The 20265-nt window shown below is 41.2% G+C and overlaps 1 pseudogene; it reads right to left on the bottom strand.

Annotated features, from left to right (window-relative positions):
- Positions 1 to 19220: 19220 nt before the first annotated feature.
- Gm7259 lies at positions 19221 to 19768 on the bottom strand (annotated as a pseudogene).
- Between the last annotated feature and the right edge of the window lie 497 nt (positions 19769 to 20265).

Here is a 20265-nt window from a genome sequence, read left to right as displayed (position 1 = left end):
ACCAAACATGAGTCAGCAGCTGCAGTCTAGTCTATTGAGCAGATACCACACATGAATCAGGAAGGGCAGTCCAATCCAAAACAAACCAGATCAACAAATACACCTTAACGATGTGTTGCCTGTAGAATGGAACATGCAAAAGTTTCACGGTGGGGGTGTGGTCTTAGTTATGTATGTACATGGAATGAAAAAATATGCTTACCAGCAAAACTTTTAAGGATTATATCAAATCCGGGAAGTTCTCTTATCATCAGAGACATAGAAGTCTTCACAAAGCAAATTGCCCAAATGATTTACAGACTGTGTCAATATCTGATTTTTAAACAATTCATGGAAATCAATTTCAAAATGGTTAGCTCAAGCTCTTGATCATACACACATACTAGATAAACAAAGAGATTGGTCAATATATAGACTGATACAACACAGAAACTGGATACAGGCAGAATCTGGGAAATAAATGTTACAGGCAGTCTTTTTTAGACTGATCTTTTTTTTTTTGGGGGGGGGGTGGACACAAACAACAGACAATACAGATACTGGATAAACCCAGAGATTGGGCAATAAATGCTACATCTAGCTTTATTCAGACTAACCATATTTTCCCCTTGGGGCCCAAAACAGGAACCCTTTGACCCAATACAGCAGGAGTAGAAGTCTAAATCGCTTAAGTTGAGGTGGGTAGTTTTAGTCACTGGATGTTATTGTTGTTATTATATAGGGTTGGAGAGGGTTTGTTTGAATTATTGTATATTAATAGAAATTTAAGGTTGTTGTTTAATTATTGTATTCTCTATTGAAAGAAATGTAAGGTTTTTATTTAGTCATTTTATATCCATAGGGATTTAAGCTTGTTTTGTTAGCCTATTTTTTGACTGTATTGTATATAAAAAGTACTTTAATAAAATGTGATGGTTCTTATATCTATTATGAATAAATTGATAATGTTGGTGTAAAAGACAATTCTTTTTATTTAAGTTTTATTGCATTATGATGAGAAAAGATACATAATTTCAATTTATCCAAATTTGTTAACATTTAAAAACATATTGTGAGTAAATACACTTATATCACATTCTTCTTTCCCTTTTGTACCCCAACTCCTCCCAGAGAGTTCCCCTTTCAAAACCTGCAAAAAACCTTTCCTTTTTTATCCGATTCTTTAAAATTCATAAAATGTTGCAACAATAAAAATGAGTATTATAAAAGTTGTTTGATAGAAAGCAACAATCAATTGAACAATCTTATGTAGCTGTTTGTGTACAGCAATACTGAAAATACATACAATTTTCTCAATAAAAATTTTAAAAAACTCCAAATATAACAGTATGTCACTATTAGTTTTTGTAATGAACATAAATAGATAAAGTCTTTTTGTTTGTTAGTTTTGTTTTTAGTAGAGTTTAAAATCTTGGCTCTTACTGTGGTACAAACACAAAATAAGAACAGTTTTTGGAGAGTGGAGTTCATTGTAATAAGGCTGTACTTGAATGTCCCTCACATCACCAAAGGATTTTACCTCCATAGTAGATAAGCTAAGAGTTGACAGTTCTGCTGTGCCAAGGAATTGTAGGCACAATTTTTTTTGCATACAGATTTCCTGTTACAGTCAAAGCTATTTGACTTGAGTGATTGTCGTCATTCTCAGCCCACAGGGAACAGGTTACATTCATTTAAGAAATGATGCATGGGCCAGGCGATGGTGGTGCACACCTTTAATCCCAGCACTTGGGAGGCAGAGGCAGGGAGTTTAAGGCCGGCCTGGTCTACAGAGTGAGTTTCAGGACAGCCAAGGCTATATAGAGAGACCCTGTCTAAAAAAAACAACAACAACAACAAAAAACAAAAACAAAAACAAAAAAAAAGAAAGAAAAGGAAAGGAAAAAAGAAATGGTGTGTATATTAAGATGGTATAGCCATCAAGTCATTTATCAACTGTTTCAGTGAACAATAGTTCTGCTTGGAATGTGGCACAGATGTTAGGTGAGGATAAGATTCTGGTTCATTGGCTATGATGATGTTGAAAAGCATACATCTCAGGAAAAGAATAACTTAAAAGTTATCTTCTGGGGTTGGAAATTTAGCTCAGTGGTAGAGAGCTTGCCTAGCAAGCACAAGGCCTTGGGTTCATTCCTCAGCTCTGGAAAAAAAAAAGACAAAATAAAGTCCTCTTCTTCAAAACTGATAAAATAATTATAAATATCAAGCAAAGCCTTCAGTCTCACTCTTTGCTGTTCTCTTACAAGCCACCTACCAAATTAATTGTCTATGTATCTGTTGGCTATATAAACAATTTTGAAATATGTAAGGTGTTATGAAAATCATAGTATAGTGAAAAACATCAAATAAACAGTCCTACTAATAGAGAGGCTGAGATAGGAGAAGGTTGATTTCAAGACCATTATGTGGCACAGAACAAGACCCTGTTATGTACAAAGAAGCAGAAAGTGTATATGGCTTGTATAATATTGGAGCTATTCCTCACCATTACCAAATTAGTGAGACCATGAGATGACAGCCAACAAGTTTCTAATTCCTTATATTTTTGAATTTCAATCGATTATGATATGTTGGTAATATTAATTTTCATATTAAGAGATATTAAGGAAAATTGGTTGTTAATTCTTGTTAATTTTCTTGTTAGAGGTGGAATTATGTTTGTGTGGGTTTGTTGAAAGATTACTTTCTTGCTTCTTCTAGGGTGTAGTTTCACTCCTTGTGTTGGTGTTTTCCATCTATTACCCTTTGTAGGGCTGCATTTGTGGAAAGATATTGTGTAAAATTGGTTTTGTCATGGAATATCTTGTTTTCTCCATCTATGTTGAGAGTTTTACTGGGTATAGTAGCTGACATTTGTGTTCTCTTAGGGTCTGTATGACATCTGTCCAGGATCCTCTAGCTTTCATAGTCTCTGGTGAGAAGTCTGGTGTAATTCTGATAGGTCTACCTTTCTATATTACTTGACCCTTTTTCCTTACTGCTTTTAACATTCTTCCTTTATTTAGTGCATTTGGTGTTTTGATTATTATGTGACAGGTGGGATTTGTTTTATGGTTCAGTCTATTTGGAGTTCTGTAGGCTTCTTGTATGTCCATGGGCATCTCTTTCTTTAGGGTAAGGGAAGTTTTCTTCTATAATTTTGTTCAAGATATTTACTGGCCCTTTAAGTTGGGAAATCTTCTCTCTGTTCTATACCTACTATCCTTAGGTTTCGTCTTCTCATTGTGTTCTGGATTTCCTGGATGTTTTGGGTTAGGATCCTTTTGCATTTTGCATTTTCTTTGACTGTTGTGTCAATGTTTTCTATGGTATCTTCTGCACCTGAGATTCTTTCTTCTTGTATTCTGTTGGTGATCTCCAAATCTCTTCCCCTAGGTTTTCTAATTCCTGGGTTGTCTCCCTTTGTGATTTCTTTATTGTTTTTACTTCCATTTTTAGATCCTGGATGTTTTGTTCCTTCTCTTTGCCTTTTTGATTGTGTTTGCCTCTAACTCTTTAAGGGATTTTTGTGTTTCCTCTTTAAGGGCTTCTAACTGTTTACCCGTGTTCTCCTGTATTAATTTAAGGGAGTTATTTATGTCCTTCTTAATGTCCTTTATCATCATCATGAGAAGTGATTTTATATCTGAGTCTTGCCTTTCCAGTGTGTTGTGGTATCCAGGACTTGTTATAGTAGGGGGAATTGGGTTCTGATGATGCCAGGTTACCTTGGTTTCCGTTGCTTATGTTCTTATGCTTGCCTCCCACCATCTGATTATCTCTAGTGCTACCTGTCCTAGCAATGTCTGACTGGAGCCTGTCCTCCTTGTGATCCTGGTTGTGTCAGAACTCCTCAGAATCAAGCTGTCTCTGTGATCCTGTGATTTTGGGATCCTGTGATCCTGGATATGTCTGAGCTCCTGGGAGTCAAGCTGCCTTTGGGACCTTGAGATCCTGGTGTGTCCAAGCTCCTGTGATCCTGTGATCCTCTGATCCTGGGTATGTTAGAGCGCCTGGGAGTGGAGCTTCCTCTGGGTGTTGTGGGGCTGGCCCAAAGGACAATTTTTAAACAGAAAAAGGGATATGATGAGGAAACTTAAGGGTTCTTAAAATAATATTTGCATTGGGTGGTGTTTTGCTGGGGCAAAGACATGAAGGAACAGTGCCTTGAAGCAGACACAGGTGAAAGGATGTTTTGCTAAAGCAAGCACATGAAAGGACACTTGATGAGTGATTCTTTGCTAACAGCCCACTTCCACCTTACATTTCTTCCTTGAGCTCCATTTGTCAGGACTCCATGGAGAGAAACTCTCCACAAAATTTCTGGTGGTGTGCTGTGCTGCATTTTCTTGCTTATTGGAGGACTTGAGCCAATTGGCAGAGTGATGTCAGCTGAGACAGACTCAAGAGCTGAGGCAAGACACATGGTGAGGCAAAACCCAGGGAGCACATGTGATCTTTGGGAGGAATGTAAATAGGACACCATGGACTGTGCTTCTGCTGCTAAACTCTTCTTGATCTTGTGTCTTCACTGACCTTCACTCAGTTCCGAGAGGCTCAGCTGCTCCTGGCATACCTTGTGGTCCCGAATCCCTCCTGCTGACTCATTGAGATTCTACTGAGGCCTAGCACCTCCTGCTAGTCTGTGCTACCACTGCTGCCATCCTGACAATACTGAACTGTCTGCTCATGCACCTGTGAAGTGTCTGTGAGTGGATGGAGAGTCTACTGCTCACCTGTGATCTGAACTGCTGAATTGTCTTCTTCCTCTTCAGTTTGTATCTTCTTGATCTCTTCTAGTTGTCTTTTTTTTTCCTTTTTGCTTGAGCTTCAAGTACTATGTTGGATAGACAGGGAGTGAGTGGGCAGCCTCGTCTTGTCTCTGATTTTTGTGGAATGCTTAAGTTATTCTTCATTTAATTGATGTTGGCTATGGGCTTACTGTATCTTTCCCTATGTGTAGGTATGCACTTTGTATCCTTTTTGTCTCCATTAACATGAAGTGTTGTTGGACTTTGTCAAAGGTGTTTCAGCAACTGATGAGATCTTCCTGTCGGTGTTTTTCCTTTCAGTGTTTTCTTTTTAATTTTCTTTATTTACTTTTCAAATGTTATCCCCTTTCCTGGTTTCCTCCCATCCCAGAAACCTCCTATCCTATCGTCCTTCACCCTGCTTCTATGAGGGTGTTCCTCCACTTACCTACCCACTCCTACCTCCCTGCCCTAGATTCTCCTACACTTGGGCATCTATCTAGCCTTCGTAAGAGCAAGGACCTCTCCTCCCATTGATGGCTGACAAAGCCATCCTCTGCTACACATGCAGCTGTGTTGGGAGCCGCCCTCACATTCGCCGTCACAAGATGGCGCTGACAGCTGTGTTCTAAGTGGTAAACAAATAATCTGCGCATGTGCCAAGGGTATTTCTCCACCCCATGTACTCTGCCTTCCCCGTGGCAACAACTCGGCCATGGGCTGCAGCCAATCAGGGAGTGATACGTCCTAGGCGAAGGATAACTCTCCTAAATAGGGACGGGGTTTCACTTTCGTTTTTGGGTTTGAGGTTTGCACGCTTGCTCCTAAAGATGTAAACAATAGAGCTCTTGCTCTGCGCTCTGGCGCTCTGGCGCTCTGGCGCTCTGGCTCCTAAAGATGTAAGCAGGGGGCTGGGGGCTTGGGGCTTGCACTCTGGCACCTGAAGATGTAAGCAATAAAGTTTTGCCGCAGAAGATTCTGGTTTGTTGTGTTCTTCCTGGCCGGTCGTGAGAACGCGTGTAAGAGTTGGTGCCGAGAACCCGGGAAGAGAAAACCCGGGACGGAAACTACCATCACCGGCGCAAGGAAGATCCCTCATTCCGGAACCAGAACTGCGGGGAACGGTGGTAATAAAGTGTTCCCGCATCACAGACTGTTGAGAAGGATTCAACTGCGTGAATTCAGAACTCTTCAGCTGGGGAACAGGGTACCCGTAAGTATAGCTTTACAAGGTAAGTCTGGTTTTGAACTTTCTAACGAAATTCAAGACAGTCTATCAGAAGTAAAGTGGGAAATAGCTTTACAAGGTAAGTCTGGTCTTGAACTTTCTAACGAAATTCAAGACAGTCTATCAGAAGTAAAGTGGGGAATAGCTTTACAAGGTACGCCTGGCCTTGAACTTTCTAACGAAATTCAAGACAGTCTATCAGAAGTAAAGTGGGAAATAGCTTTACAAGGTATGTTTGGCCTTGAACTTTTTCTAGTGTTAGGAGCCCTTTTGTTCCTTTTCACATGTTATCAAGTGGTTAAGGCAGGGCTGAAAATTCTGGATGAAATTCAGGGCAGTCTATCAGAAGTAAAGCGGGGAGAGAGAGTAGGAGCAAAGAGGAAATATGGTACACAAAATAAGTATACAGGCCTTTCCACGGGTCTTGAACCCGAGGAAAAGTTTAGGTCAGGTAAGAATACCTGGGGAGAGATTAGAAGGAAGGAAAAGAAAAAAGATCAATTAGCGGAGGTCTCTAGGAGATACTCATCACTAGGTGAGCTCAAGGAGCCAGTTCTTAGTAGTTCTGAATCAGATGAAAAGGCTATTAGGGCCTGGAAGGCGCTCTCCCGAGCAGGTGAAGCCACTGGACAACTAACAAAGATCGTCCAGGGACCTCAGGAGTCCTTCTCAGATTTTGTGGCCAGAGAGACAGAGGCAGGCTCTTGCAGCCTACAAGGTCTTATTGTCCACCCTGGAGTTGTAGATCAGGATTATAAAGGGGAACTTCAGGTTCTCTGTTCTTGTCCTCAAGTTGTCTTTTCTATATCACAAAGGGACAGAATAGCTCAACTAATAATTTTGCCAAGCCTACATGGCTGTTTTTCCTTCCTCTGGTATTCCTCGAGCCGCCAGAGGGATTGGTTCTACTGGAAATGATTCTGATTACTTAATAATGCCTTTAGATTGTTGTCAAATTTTATCTACTCATGTAGGGGTAAACCCTCGTGGCGTCAGGCCATTACAGGTCTGGCAAATGGATGTCACGCATATTTCCTCCTTTGGGAGAAATCAATATTTACGTGTCTCTATTGACACATGTTCTGGCATCATGTTTGCTTCTCCGTTAACCGGAGAAAAGGCCTCACATGTGATTCAACATTGCCTTGAGGCATGGAGTGCTTGGGGGAAACCCAAACTCCTTAAGACTGATAATGGACCAGCTTATACATCTCAAAAATTCCAGCAGTTCTGCCGTCAGATGGACTTGACCCACCTGACTGGACTTCCATACAACCCTCAAGGACAGGGTATTGTTGAGCGTGCGCATCGCACCCTCAAAGCCTATCTAATAAAACAGAAGAGGGGAGTCGAGACTCTACCCCGAGTACCAAGAGTGTCTGTGTCTATGGCACTCTTTACACTCAATTTTTTAAATATTGATGCTCATGGCCATACTGCGGCTGAACGTCATTGTTCAGAGCCAGATAGGCCCAATGAGATGGTTAAATGGAAAAATGTCCTTGATAATAAATGGTATGGCCCGGATCCTATTTTGATAAGATCCAGGGGAGCTATTTGTGTTTTCCCACAGAATGAAGACAACCCATTTTGGATACCAGAAAGACTCACCCGAAAAATCCAGACTGACCAAGGGAATACTGATGTCCCTCGTCTTGGTGATGTCCAGGGCGTCAATAATAAAGAGAGAGCAGCGTTGGGGGATAATGTCCACATTTCCACTCCCAATGCCGGTGATGTATAATGCTCAAGTATTCCCCTGCTTTTTTACCACTAACTAGGAACTGGGTTTGGCCTTGATTCAGACAGCCTTGGCTCTGTCTGGACAGGTCCAGACGACTGACACCATTAACACTTTGTCAGCCTCAGTGACTACAGTCATAGATAAACAGGCCTCAGCTAATGTCAAGATACAGGGTGGTCTCATGCTGGTTAATCAACTCATAGATCTTGTCCAGAAACAAATAGATGTATTATGGCAAATAGCTCAGCTGGGATGTGAACAAAAGTTTCTGGGATTGTCCGTTAAATTTACTAGGGCAGCTAATTTGTCAAAAAGTCTTTCTCAGTATATGTTACAGAATTGGATGGCTGAATTTGAACAGACCCTTCGGGAATTGAGACTTCAGGTCAACTCCACGCGCTTGGACCTGTCCCTGACCAAAGGATTACCCAATTGGATCTCCTCAGCATTTCCCTTCTTTAAAGAATGGGTGGGATTGATATTATTTGGAGATACACTTTGCTGTGGATTAGTGTTGCTTCTTTGGTTGGTCTGTAAGCTTAAGGCCCAAACTAGGAGAGACAAGGTGGTTATTGCCCAGGCACTTGCAGTACTAGAACATGGTGCTTCCCCTGATATATAGTTATCTATGCTTAAGCAATAGGTCGCTGGCCACTCAGCTCTTGCACACCACGAGGCTAGTCTCATTGCACGGGACAGAGTGAGTGTGCTTCAGCAGCCCGAGAGAGTTGCACGGCTAAGCACTGCAGTAGAAGGGCTCTGCGGCATATATGAGCCTATTCTAGGGAGACATGTCATCTTTCAAGAAGGTTGAGTGTCCAAGTGTCCTTCTCTCCAGGTAAAACGACACGGGAGCAGGTCAGGGTTGCTCTGGGTAAAAGCCTGTGAGCCTAAGAGCTAATCCTGTACACGGCTCCTTTACCTGCACACTGGGGATTTGACCTCTATCTCCACTCTCATTAATATGGGTGGCCTATTGCTCTTATTAAAAGGAAAGGGGGAGATGTTGGGAGCCGCCCTCACATTCGCCGTCACAAGATGGCGCTGACAGCTGTGTTCTAAGTGGTAAACAAATAATCTGCGCATGTGCCAAGGGTATTTCTCCACCCCATGTACTCTGCCTTCCCCGTGGCAACAACTCGGCCATGGGCTGCAGCCAATCAGGGAGTGATACGTCCTAGGCGAAGGATAACTCTCCTAAATAGGGACGGGGTTTCACTTTCGTTTTTGGGTTTGAGGTTTGCACGCTTGCTCCTAAAGATGTAAACAATAGAGCTCTTGCTCTGCGCTCTGGCGCTCTGGCGCTCTGGCGCTCTGGCTCCTAAAGATGTAAGCAGGGGGCTGGGGGCTTGGGGCTTGCACTCTGGCTCCTGAAGATGTAAGCAATAAAGTTTTGCCGCAGAAGATTCTGGTTTGTTGTGTTCTTCCTGGCCGGTCATGAGAACGCGTGTAAGACAGCTGGAGCCATGTGTACTCATTGGTTGATGGCTTAGTTCCTGGGAGTTCTAGGGGAGTCTGGTTGGTTGATATTGTTGTTCTTCCTATGGGGTTGCAAACCCCTTCAACTCCTTGAGTCCTTTCTCTAACTCCTCTATTGAGGACCCTGCACACAGTCCAAGTGCAAGCATCCACTTCTGTATTTGTAAGATCTGGCAGGTCCTCTCAGGAGACAGCTATATCAGGCTCCTGTCAGCATGCACTTCTTGGCATCCACAATAGTGCCTTGATTTGGTAACTGTATATGGGGTGAATCCCCAGGTGGGACAGTCTCTGGGTGGCATTTCCTTCAGTCTCTGCTCTACACTTTATCTCCATATTTGCTCCTGTGAGTATTTTGTTCTCCTTATAAGAAGGACTGAAGCACCCACACTTTGGTCTTCCTTCTACTTGAGCTTCATGTGGTTTGTGAATTGGATCTTGGGCATTTGGAATGTTTGGACTAGTATCAACCTATGAGCAAGTTTATACCATGTGTGTTCTTTTCTGAATGGCTTGCTATATATGGACTTCATTATGTTTAGATATAAACCTTGTGCCCCTGATGTCTCCATTAACATGAACTATTGTTGGATTTTGTCAAGTTTTTTTTTTTCCAGCATCTAATGAGATTATCCTTGTGGAGTGTTTTTCTTTCAGTGTTTTTATATGGTAGGTTACTTTGATGGAATTTCATATATTGAACCACCCTGCATCACTTGGATCAAGACTCCTTGATCATGGTGGATGGAATCTTTGATATGTAGTTAGATCCAGTTTGCCTGTATTTTATTGAATATTTTTTACAACAATGTTCATAAATGTAACTTGACTGAAATTCTCTCTGTTGAGTTTTTTGTGGGTTAGGTGTCAATGTGATTGTGGCCTCATAAAATGAGTTTTGCAGTGTTTCTTCTGTTTGTATATTCTTGAGTAGTTTAAGGGGTATTGATATTAGCTGTTCTTTGAGAGTCTAGTAGAATTCTATGTCAAAACCATCTGGCCCTGGGCTAGTTTTGGTTGAGAGACTTTTAATGGCTGTGTTGATTTCCTTGGGAGTTTTTTTTTTTTTTTTTTTTTTTTTTTTTTGGTAATGTTTGAATTGTTTACCTGGTCTTGATTTAACTGTGGTAAATGGCATGTTTAGAAAACCATCCATTTCATATAGATTTTTAAATATTTTGGCATTCAGGCTTTTGAAGTTTGACTAGTGATTCTTTACATTTCCTCAGTGTCTGTTGATATGTCCTTCTTTTAATTTCTGATTTTCTTGCTTTGTGTACTGTCTTCTGCCTTTTCCTTAATTTAGCTAAGGGTTTGTATTTCATGTTGATTTTATCACACACACACACACAAAGCAGTGCTTGGTTTCACTGGTTCTTTATATTGTTCTATTTATTTTATTGTGGTTATTGATTTCAGTCCAGAGTTTATTTCTTACTGTGTATTTCTCTTATATTTGCTTCTTTTTGTTCTAGAGCTTTAAGGTGTGCTTTAAAGTTACTAGCAGGAGATCTCTCGAATTCCTTTTTTAAATTTTATTTTATTATATATTTTCTTTATTTACATTTTTAAAGGTATCCTGAAAGTTTCCTATACCTGCCCCCTGCCCTGCTCCTCTGCCCACCCACTCCCAATTCTTGGCCCTGGCGTTCCCCTGTACTGGGGCATATAAAGTTTGTAAGACCAAGGGGATTCTCTTCCCAATGATGGCTGACTAGGCCATCTTCTACTACATATGCAGGTAGAGACACAAGCTCTGGGGGAACTGGTTAGTTCATATTGTTGTTCTACCTATGGGGTTGCAGAGCCCTTCAGCTCCTTGGATACTTTCTCTAGCCCCTCCATTGGGGGCCCTGTGTTCCATCCTATAGATGAATGTGAGCATCCACTTCTGTATTTGCCAGGCACTAGCATAGCCTCACATGAAACAGCTATTTAAGGGTCCCTTCAACAAAATCTTGCTGGCATATGCAATAGTGTCTGGGCTTGGTGCCTGATAATGGGATGGATCCCCAGGTGGGGTAGTCTCTGGATGGTCCATCCTTTCATCTTATGTCCAAATGTTGTCTCTGTATCTCCTTCCATGGGTATTTTGTTCCCTAGACTAAGGAGAAATGAAGTATCCACACACATTGGTCTTCCTTATTCTTGATTTTCTTGTGTTTTGCAAATTGTATCTTGGGTGTTCTAACTTTCTGGGCTAATATCCACTTATCAGTGAGTGCATATCAAGTGACTTCTTTTGTGATTGGGTTACCTCACTCAGGATGATACCCTCCAGATCCACCATTTGCCCAAGAATTTCATCAATTCATTGCTTTTAATAGCTGAGTAGTTTTGCATTGTGTAAATGTACCACATTTTCTATATCCATTCCTCTGTTGAGGGGCATCTGGGTTCTTTCCAGCTTCTGGCTATTATAAATAAGGCTGCTATGAACATAGTGGAGCATGTGTCCTTATTACCAGTTGGAATATCTTCTGGGTATATGCCCAGGAGAGGAATTGCTGGATCTTCTGGTAGTACTGTGTCCAATTTTCTGAGGAACCACCAGACTGTCTTCCAGAGTGGTTGTACAAGCTTAAAATCCCACCAGCAATGGAGGAGTGTTTCTCTTTCTCTACATCCTTGCCATCATCTGCTGTCACCTGAATTTTTGATCTTAGCCGTTCTGAATGGCGTGAGGTGGAATCTCAAGGTTGTTTTGATTTGCCTTTCCCTGAGGATTAAGGATGTTGAACATTTTTCACGTGCTTCTCAGCCATTTGGTATATTTCAGTTGAGAATTCTTTGTTTAGCTCTGTACCCCATTTTTAATGGGGTTATTTGAATTTCTGGAGTCCAGCTTCTTGAGCTATTTGTATATATTGGATATTAGTCCCCTATCAGATTTAGGATTGGTAAATATCCTTTCCCCATCTGTTGGTGGCCTTTTTGTCTTATTGGCAGCGTCTTTTGCCATACAGAAGCTTTGCAATTTTATGAAGTCCCATTTGTTTATTCTCAATCTTATAGCACAAGCCATTGCTGTTCTATTCAGGAATTTTTCCCCTGTGCCCATATCTTCCAGGCTTTTCCCCACTTTCTCCTCAATAAGTTTCAGTGTCTCTGCTTCTATGTGGCATTTCTTGATCCACTTAGACTTGAGCTTTGTACAAGGAGATAAGAATGGATCAATTCACATTCTTCTACGTGGTAACTGCCAGTTGTGCCAGCACCATTTGTTGAAAATGCTGTCTTTTTTCCACTGGATGGTTTTAGCTCCCTTGTCAAAGATCAAGTGACCATAGGTGTGTGTATTCTTTTCTGGGTCTTCAATTCTATTCCATTGGTCTACCTGTCTGTTGCTATGCCAGTACCATGCAGATTTTCTTTTTATCACAATTTCTCTGTAGTACAGGTTGAGGTAAGGCATGGTGATTCCACCAGAGGTTCTTTTTTGTTGAGAATAGTTTTTGGTATCCTAGGTCTTTTTTTTGTTCCAGAAGAATTTGCAAATTTCCCTTTTTAACACAGTGAAGAATTGAGTTGGAATTTATTAATATATTTATTACATATTTTCCTCAATTACATTTCCAATGCTATCCAAATAGTCCCCCATAACCCCCCCACTTCCCTACCCACTCATTCCCATTTTTTTTTTTGGCCCTGGCGTTCCCCTGTACTGGGGCATATACAGTTTGCGTGTCCAATGGGCCTCTCTTTCCAGTGATGGACGACTAGGCCATCTTTTGATACATATGGAGCTAGATTCAAGAGCTCCGGGGTACTGGTTAGTTCATAATGTTGTTCCACCTATAGGGTTGCAGATCCCTTTAGCTCCTTGGGTACTTTCTCTAGATCCTCCATTGGGAGCCCTGTGATCCATCCAATAGCTGACTGTGAGCATCCACTTCTGTGTTTGCTAGGCCCCAGCATAGTCTCACAAGAGACAGCTACATCTGGGTCCTTTCAATAAAATCATGCTAGTGTATGCAATGGTGTCAGCGTTTGGAAGCTGATTATGGGGTGGATCCCTGGATATGGCAGTCTCTAGATGGTCCATCCTTTCGTCTCAGCTCCAAACTTTGCCTCTGTAACTCCTTCCATGGGTGTTTTGTTCCCAATTCTAAGGAGGGGCATAGTGTCCACACTTCAGTTTTCATTCTTCTTGAGTTTCATGTGTTTAGCAAATTGTATCTTATATCTTGGGTATCCTAGGTTTTCGGCTAATATCCACTTATCAGTGAGTACATATTGTGTGAGTTCCTTTGTGAATGTGTTACCTCACTCAGGATGATGCCCTCCAGGTCCATCCATTTGGCTAGGAATTTCATAAATTCATTCATTTTAATAGCTGAGTAGTACTCCATTGTGTAAAATGTACCACATTTTCTGTATCCATTCCTCTGTTGAGGGGCATCTGGGTTCTTTCCAGCTTCTGGCTATTATAAATAAGGCTGCTATGAACGTAGTGGAGCATGGGTCCTTCTTACTGGTTGGGACATCTTCTGCATATATGCCCAGGAGAGGTATTGCTGGATCCTCCGGTAGTACTATGTCCAATTTTCTGAGGAACCGCCAGACTGATTTCCAGAGTGGTTGTACAAGCCTGCAATCCCACCAACAATGGAGGAGTGTTCCTCTTTCTCCACATTCTTTCCAGCATCTGCTGTCACCTGAATTTTCTATCTTAGCCATTCTGACTGGTGTGAGGTGGAATCTCAGGGTAGTTTTGATTTGCATTTCCCTGATGATTAAGGATGTTGAACATTTTTTCAGGTGCTTCTCTGCCATTCAGTATTCCTCAGGTGAGAATTCTTTGTTCAGTTCTGAGCCCCATTTTTTAATGGAGTTATTTTTCTGAAGTCCACCTTCTTGAGTTCTTTATATATGTTGGGTATTAGTCCCCTATCTGACTTAGGATAGGTAAAGATCCTTTCCCAATCTGTTGGTGGTCTTTTTGTCTTATTGACGGTAACTTTTGCCTTGCAGAAGCTTTGGAGTTTCTTGAGGTCCCATTTGTCAATTCTCGATCTTACAGCACAAGCCATTGCTGTTCTATTCAGGAATTTTTCCCTTGTGCCCATATCTTCAAGGCTTTTCCCCACTTTCTCCTCTATAAGTTTCAGTGTCTCTGGTTTTATGTGAAGTTCCTTGATCCACTTAGATTTGACCTTAGTACAAGGAGATAGGTATGGATCGATTCGCATCCTTCTACACGATAACAACCAGTTGTGCCAGCACCAATTGTTGAAAATGCTGTCTTTCTTCCACTGGATGGTTTTAGCTCCCTTGTCAAAGATCATGTGACTATAGGTGTGTGGATTCATTTCTGGGTCTTCAATTCTATTCCATTGGTCTACTTGTCTGTCAGTATACCAGTATCATGCAGTTTTTATCACAATTGCTCTGTAGTAAAGGTTTAGGTCAGGCATGGTGATTCCACCAGAGGTTCTTTTATCCTTGAGAAGAATTTTTGCTATCCTAGGGTTTTTGTTATTCCAGATGAATTTGCAAATTGCTCTTTCTAATTCGTTGAAGAATTGAGTTAGAATGTTGATGGGGATTGCATTGAATCTGTAGATTGCTTTTGCCTCATAGCCATTTTGAGTATATTATTCCTGCCAATCAAAGAGAATGGGAGTTTTTTCTATCTTTTAAGATCTTCTTCAATTTTTTTCTTCAGAGACTTGAAGTTCTTATCATACAGATCTTTCACTTCCTTAGTTAGAGTCACACTAAGGTATTTTATATTTTTTGTGACTATTGTGACGGATGTTGTTTCCCTAATTTCTTTCTCAGCCCGTTTATCCTGTGTGTAGAGAAAGGCCATTGATTTGTTTGAATTAATTTTATATCCAGCTAATGCACTGAAGCTGTTTATTGGGTTTAGGAGTTCTCTGGTGGAATTTTTAGGGTCACTTATATACAATATCATATCATCTGCAAAGGGTGATATTTTGACTTCTTCCTTTCCCATTTCTATCCCCTTGATCTCCTTTTGTTGTCTAATTGCTCTGGCTAGGACTCCAAGTACTATATTGAATAGGTTGGGAGAAAGTGGGCAGCCTTGTCTAGTCCCTGATTTTATAGGATTGCTTTGAGTTTCTCTCCTTTTAGTTTGATGTTGGCTACTGGTTTGCTGTATATTGCTTTTATTATGTTTAGGTATGGGCCTTGAATTCCTGATCTTTCCAAGACTTTTATCATGAAGGGGTGTTGGATTTTGTCAAATGCTTTCTCCACATCTAAGGAAGTGATCATATGATTTTTGTCTTTGAGTTTGTATATATACTGGATTACATTGGTGGATTTCCATATATTAAACCATCTCTGCATCCCTGGGATGAAGTTTACTTGTTCATGATGGATAATCGTTTTGATGTGTTCTTGGATTTGGTTTGTGAGGATTTTATTGAGTATTTTTGCATCGATATTCATAAGGGCAATTTGTCTGAAGGTCTCTTTCTTTGTTGGATCTTTGTCTGGTTTAGGTATCAGAGTAATTGTGGCTTCATAGAATGAATTTGGTAGGACATTCTGTTCCTATTTTGTGGAATACTTTGAGGAGAGTTGGAATTAGGTCTTCTTTGAATGCACTCTACACTGAACCCATCTGGTCCTGGGCTTTTTTTAGTTGGGAGACTATTGATGACTGCTTCTATTTCTTTAGGAGAAATGGGACTGTTTAGATCATTAATCTGATCCTGATTTAACTTTGGTACCTGGTATCTGTCTAGGAAGTTGTCCATTTCATCCAGGTTTCCATTTTTGTTGAGTATAGCCATTTGTAGTAGGATCTGATAATGTTTTGGATTTCCTCAGGTTCTGTTATGTCATGTCTCCATTTTCATTTCTGATTTTGTTAATTAGAATACTGTCCCTGTGCCCTCTAGTTAGTCTGGCTAAGGGTTTATTTATCTTGTTGAGTTTCTCAAAGAACCAGCTCCTAGTTGGGGTGATTCTTTGAATAATTATTTTTATTTCCACTTGGTTGATTTCAGCCCTGAGTTTGATTATTTCCTGCCATCTACTCTTCTTGGGTGAATTTGCTTCCTTTAGTTCTAGAGCTTCTAGGTGTGCTGTCAGGCTGCTAGTGTATGTTCTTTCTAGTTTCTTTTGGAGGCACTCAGGGCTATGAGTTTTCCTCTTAGGACTGCCTTCATTGTATCCCATAAGTTTGGGTATGTTGTGGCTTCATTTTCATTAAACTCTAAAGAGTCTTTAATTTCTTTCTTTATTTCATCCTTGACCAATCAATCATTGAGTTAAGTGTTGTTCAGTTTCCGAGTGAATGTTGGCTTTCTATTATTTATTCTGTTATTTAAGATCAGCCTTAATGAAATGCGATCTGATAGGATACATGGGATAATTTCAATAATTTTGTTTCTGTGGAGGCCTTTTTTTGTTACTGATTATATGATCAATTTTGGAGGAGGTATGATGTGGTGCTGATAAGAAGTTGTATCCTTTTGTTTTAGGATAAAATGTTCTGTAAATATCTATTAAACACATTTGTTTCATAATTTCTGTTAGTGTGGGTGTGACTCTGTTTAGTTTCTGATTCCAGTATCTGTCCATTGGTGAGAGTGGGGTGTTGAAGTTTCCCCCTCTTATTGTGTGAGGTGCAATGTGTGCTTTGAACTTTACTAAAGTTTCTTCAATGAATGTGGCTGCCCTTGTATTTGGAGCATAATGCCATGGGGGAGGCAGCCACAATTTTCATCCTTTTATTATAATGCTGCTTTGGCCTAAATGTAATCACCAGGTCTCTGGAGGCAAGGGCCTAAAACTCCTGTACGCAGGGTTTGCAAGACAAAAAGAATGCCACACAAGCCTCTGTTGAGGCTGCTCTGAGCTTTGCAATAACACAAATGTAAATATTTACTGTAGTCCCCCACAAGGCAGCAGCCCCTACTTGCTGGATTTTTTCTTTTCTTTTTTAATCTGGACTTTTTTTTTTTTTTTTAAATTGAGGGTGAGGTAATCAGAATACTATTTTTATACAGTATTGAAAAAAATACATTTTGTTATTGTCTGAACTCACAATCACCACCCAGCAGTTCAAGCCTGCCCTAGGTAGCACCCATATGAAGGCTATAGCATGAGCAAAGGCCTAATCTGCAGGGAAGCAAGCTGCAGGGCCAGCAGAAACCCTCCTAACCACACAGAGGACAGCGGGCCACGTAAGCAGGTACACAGCACACAGCTAAAGCCACCTTTCAACAAGCCAGGGTGTCAGAGGACAGTACAGTGAACCAACCCCAGCACTACAAAACTGCATTTTCCCCAAAGAAACCTTTTGCTTTGTGCCCGTAATTAACATAAAATAAGTAAATTATTTGTCTTTGTATTTAGGAAAATAATCACGCTAAAAGTTGTACTTTATATGGATTTTCAAAGGAAAGACGATTGTGCGTTTTGAATTGAAAAAAAAAAAAAAAAAGATAGGTGTCTTCCAACCTCATTGACTTAACCCTTGTGGAATATAGCACTTCTAAACTAAAAACACACATCAAAAGAAAGGTTAGTCCAGTGGGACATTCAAAATGTCTTCAGAAGGTCTTACAATTGGCTACTTCTACTGTTCTGGTTCCGTCAAAAAGAATACAGAGCAGAGCTGCTGTCTTCACTGTCTCCAAATTCCCTCCAGAGTCAGGTCTGAAAATGCTTAGCACACTGGATGGCAGTTAGCCAGCAGCATGGGCCAGGCACCTCAAGCCATCTGACTGGCTGTTACCTTGGAGGGTCAAAGTGTTGTCCCCTCCACCTGCCTCCATAACAATTCTCAAAAGTAGTTCTTCCCCACCTAGGGCCACTTTGGTACAAAAACTTCCATTTGTTTCGGCTGTTACCCATTGCAAATTTAGGATGTGCTGGGTCTCAGATGCCCAAAATACCCACTCCTTTAAGCAGTTGGCAGCTTCCAGGAGAACTAAGGTCAAGGGTCACACAGGGGCTCAAGCAATGGGGCCAGTCTTCCTCCATCTGATGGTCCACTAGCCTTGTCCAGGAAGGAGACTGTCCCTTGGTAGGTGAAAATTAAATCTGTAACCTGTCTAGGTACAATTCACACAAATTTAAAAAAGAAAGAAAGAAAAAAAGAAAGAAAGAAAGAAGGAAAGAAAGAAAGAAAGAAAGAAAGAAAGAAGGAAAGAAAGAAAGGAGAAAAAAAGAAGAAAAAAAAAAAAAAACAAAATAAAAGCACCAAACTGCATCCAGTTTCACAGGTCAGTCCAGGCAATGGATCAACAGGCCCCTTGCTAGGATCGGATGTCACTCTGTATCTTCAGTCCAGTCTCCTCCAGTCCTGTTCTCTCAATAATCCCTGCTGGATGACAAGCTGTACCCCCAAAAGGACATGGGTTCAGGAAATGCTTCCCAAATATTCTCCAAGGCAAAACCAAGGTGGCTGCTGGTCTGATAGCATGGAGGGCAGGAGTCTCCCTAGAAAAATGCACTTAAATCTGAGTCAAAAAAAAAAAAAAAAAAAAAAAAAGCCTTAAGTCTCACTTCTCACTCAACTCAATGCTTCTCACTGCTCCTCACCAATGACCACTCAGGACTAGGGAGCAGCTGGCAAGGACAGAGCAGCCTCACAGGCTCTCAAAGCACACATCTCAACCCCTTCCTTTCCACTCTGGAAAAGCACTGTTCTATCTTCACCCAAGAGCTGGTATATTTGGTTTGTTTCTCTGGAACCATCAATAAAAAGAAGCAAACTTTTCCTGTTTTTCTCATGTTTACCTATGAGAGTGGCAATCTCTTGACAGTTCAGTAGCACACAGGCTGACTTGGCCAAATGGACTTGTGAATGCATGCATTCGGACTGCATATTGCTACCAAAATGGAATGTGAGAATATGCTATGCACCTCAGGTTGAGAAATGACCAAGAAGTCAAGATCTAAAGGGTGATATATAATATATATATCAATTCTATTATTCATAAAAACCTTGTTTAGTAATAAAAAATTGCTTTGTTTAAATATGAATATTAAAGCCTGCTTCTCATGGTTAGGAAATAATAGACTTTCTGAAAAGCAGGTGCCTTTTCTACTACAACTCCATGTCCTGGGCCTCATCTTCTGAGAAATCAGACATAGACCTCTCCGATGAGCTGTAGACAGTGCCCTCTTCATGTTCCTTCAGGGCCTCCTCTGTTGCTTACTTCTGAATGTACTCTTTAATTTTCTGCTTGTACTCTTCTGGTCGGTGGAGTTACATGGCTGCAGAGTCACCATTGACAGGATCTATGGGGTTAGGATAGGCCAGCAACTGGGGCAGGAAGAACTCAAATATATTTGTAAGATCATAGAAAGCTGTCCATGTTTGATTAATTACATCTAGACAGTTCCTTACCCTTCATCAATGTCAGGATGGAAATTTTTATTCATGAATCCTATAGATGGAGACTTGAAAGGGTATTTATCAGGAAGGTCTCCTCTCACTTTCCACACCCCGCCTTCATATGATGTTCCTTGTGGTCCATAAAACTTGACAAGGAATTCATTGAGTCCTCCTAGGATTGTAACCTCATGTTTGCTTTCAATGAGCTTGACCAAGTCCATGTCCATCCGTCTCTTGCCTGGACTGGGGGATGACATGGTGTCGCCAACGCCACCTCCTCCCACGGCCTCGCAGGCTCTTTGGCCGAGGTGGCAACACCTGCGCGGTCCTGTAGGGTCCGCTCAGCCACTGCCCTCCTGCACTGGGGAACACCGGGCACTGCCCCGCCGAGTGGGACCAGGGATCGAGGCGCCCTCTCGGCCTGCCCTCCAACTGAGGCTCCTCTGAGGCCCAGGCTGCTGCTGCTCCAAGCCATGCACTGCTCCCTCCCACCGGCGCTAGCTCCTTTGCCTGCCCACCTGCTTTCTCATTCTCTTGCCAGCTCCCAGCTGCTTCCTCCACAAGCCCACCGCTGGATTTTTTCCTAATTTCAAATACAGTGAGCTAAAAACCTTGAGCCTGTGATTGAACTGCAAACTGCAGTCAATGGAACACTGGTAGTTTAACTATAATTTTTAAGTTTCTTTTGCAATATTGGATCATAACCTTAACTTAGGAAAGCAAAACCCAATTTTAAACAGTCCATACTCTTTAA

This window comes from Mus musculus, chromosome 13 (assembly GCF_000001635.26).
Source record: "Mus musculus strain C57BL/6J chromosome 13, GRCm38.p6 C57BL/6J".
Classification (NCBI taxonomy): Eukaryota; Metazoa; Chordata; class Mammalia; order Rodentia; family Muridae; genus Mus; species Mus musculus.
The sequence above is the reverse complement of the archived record's forward strand: the minus strand, read 5'-3'. Positions and strand labels throughout refer to the sequence as shown.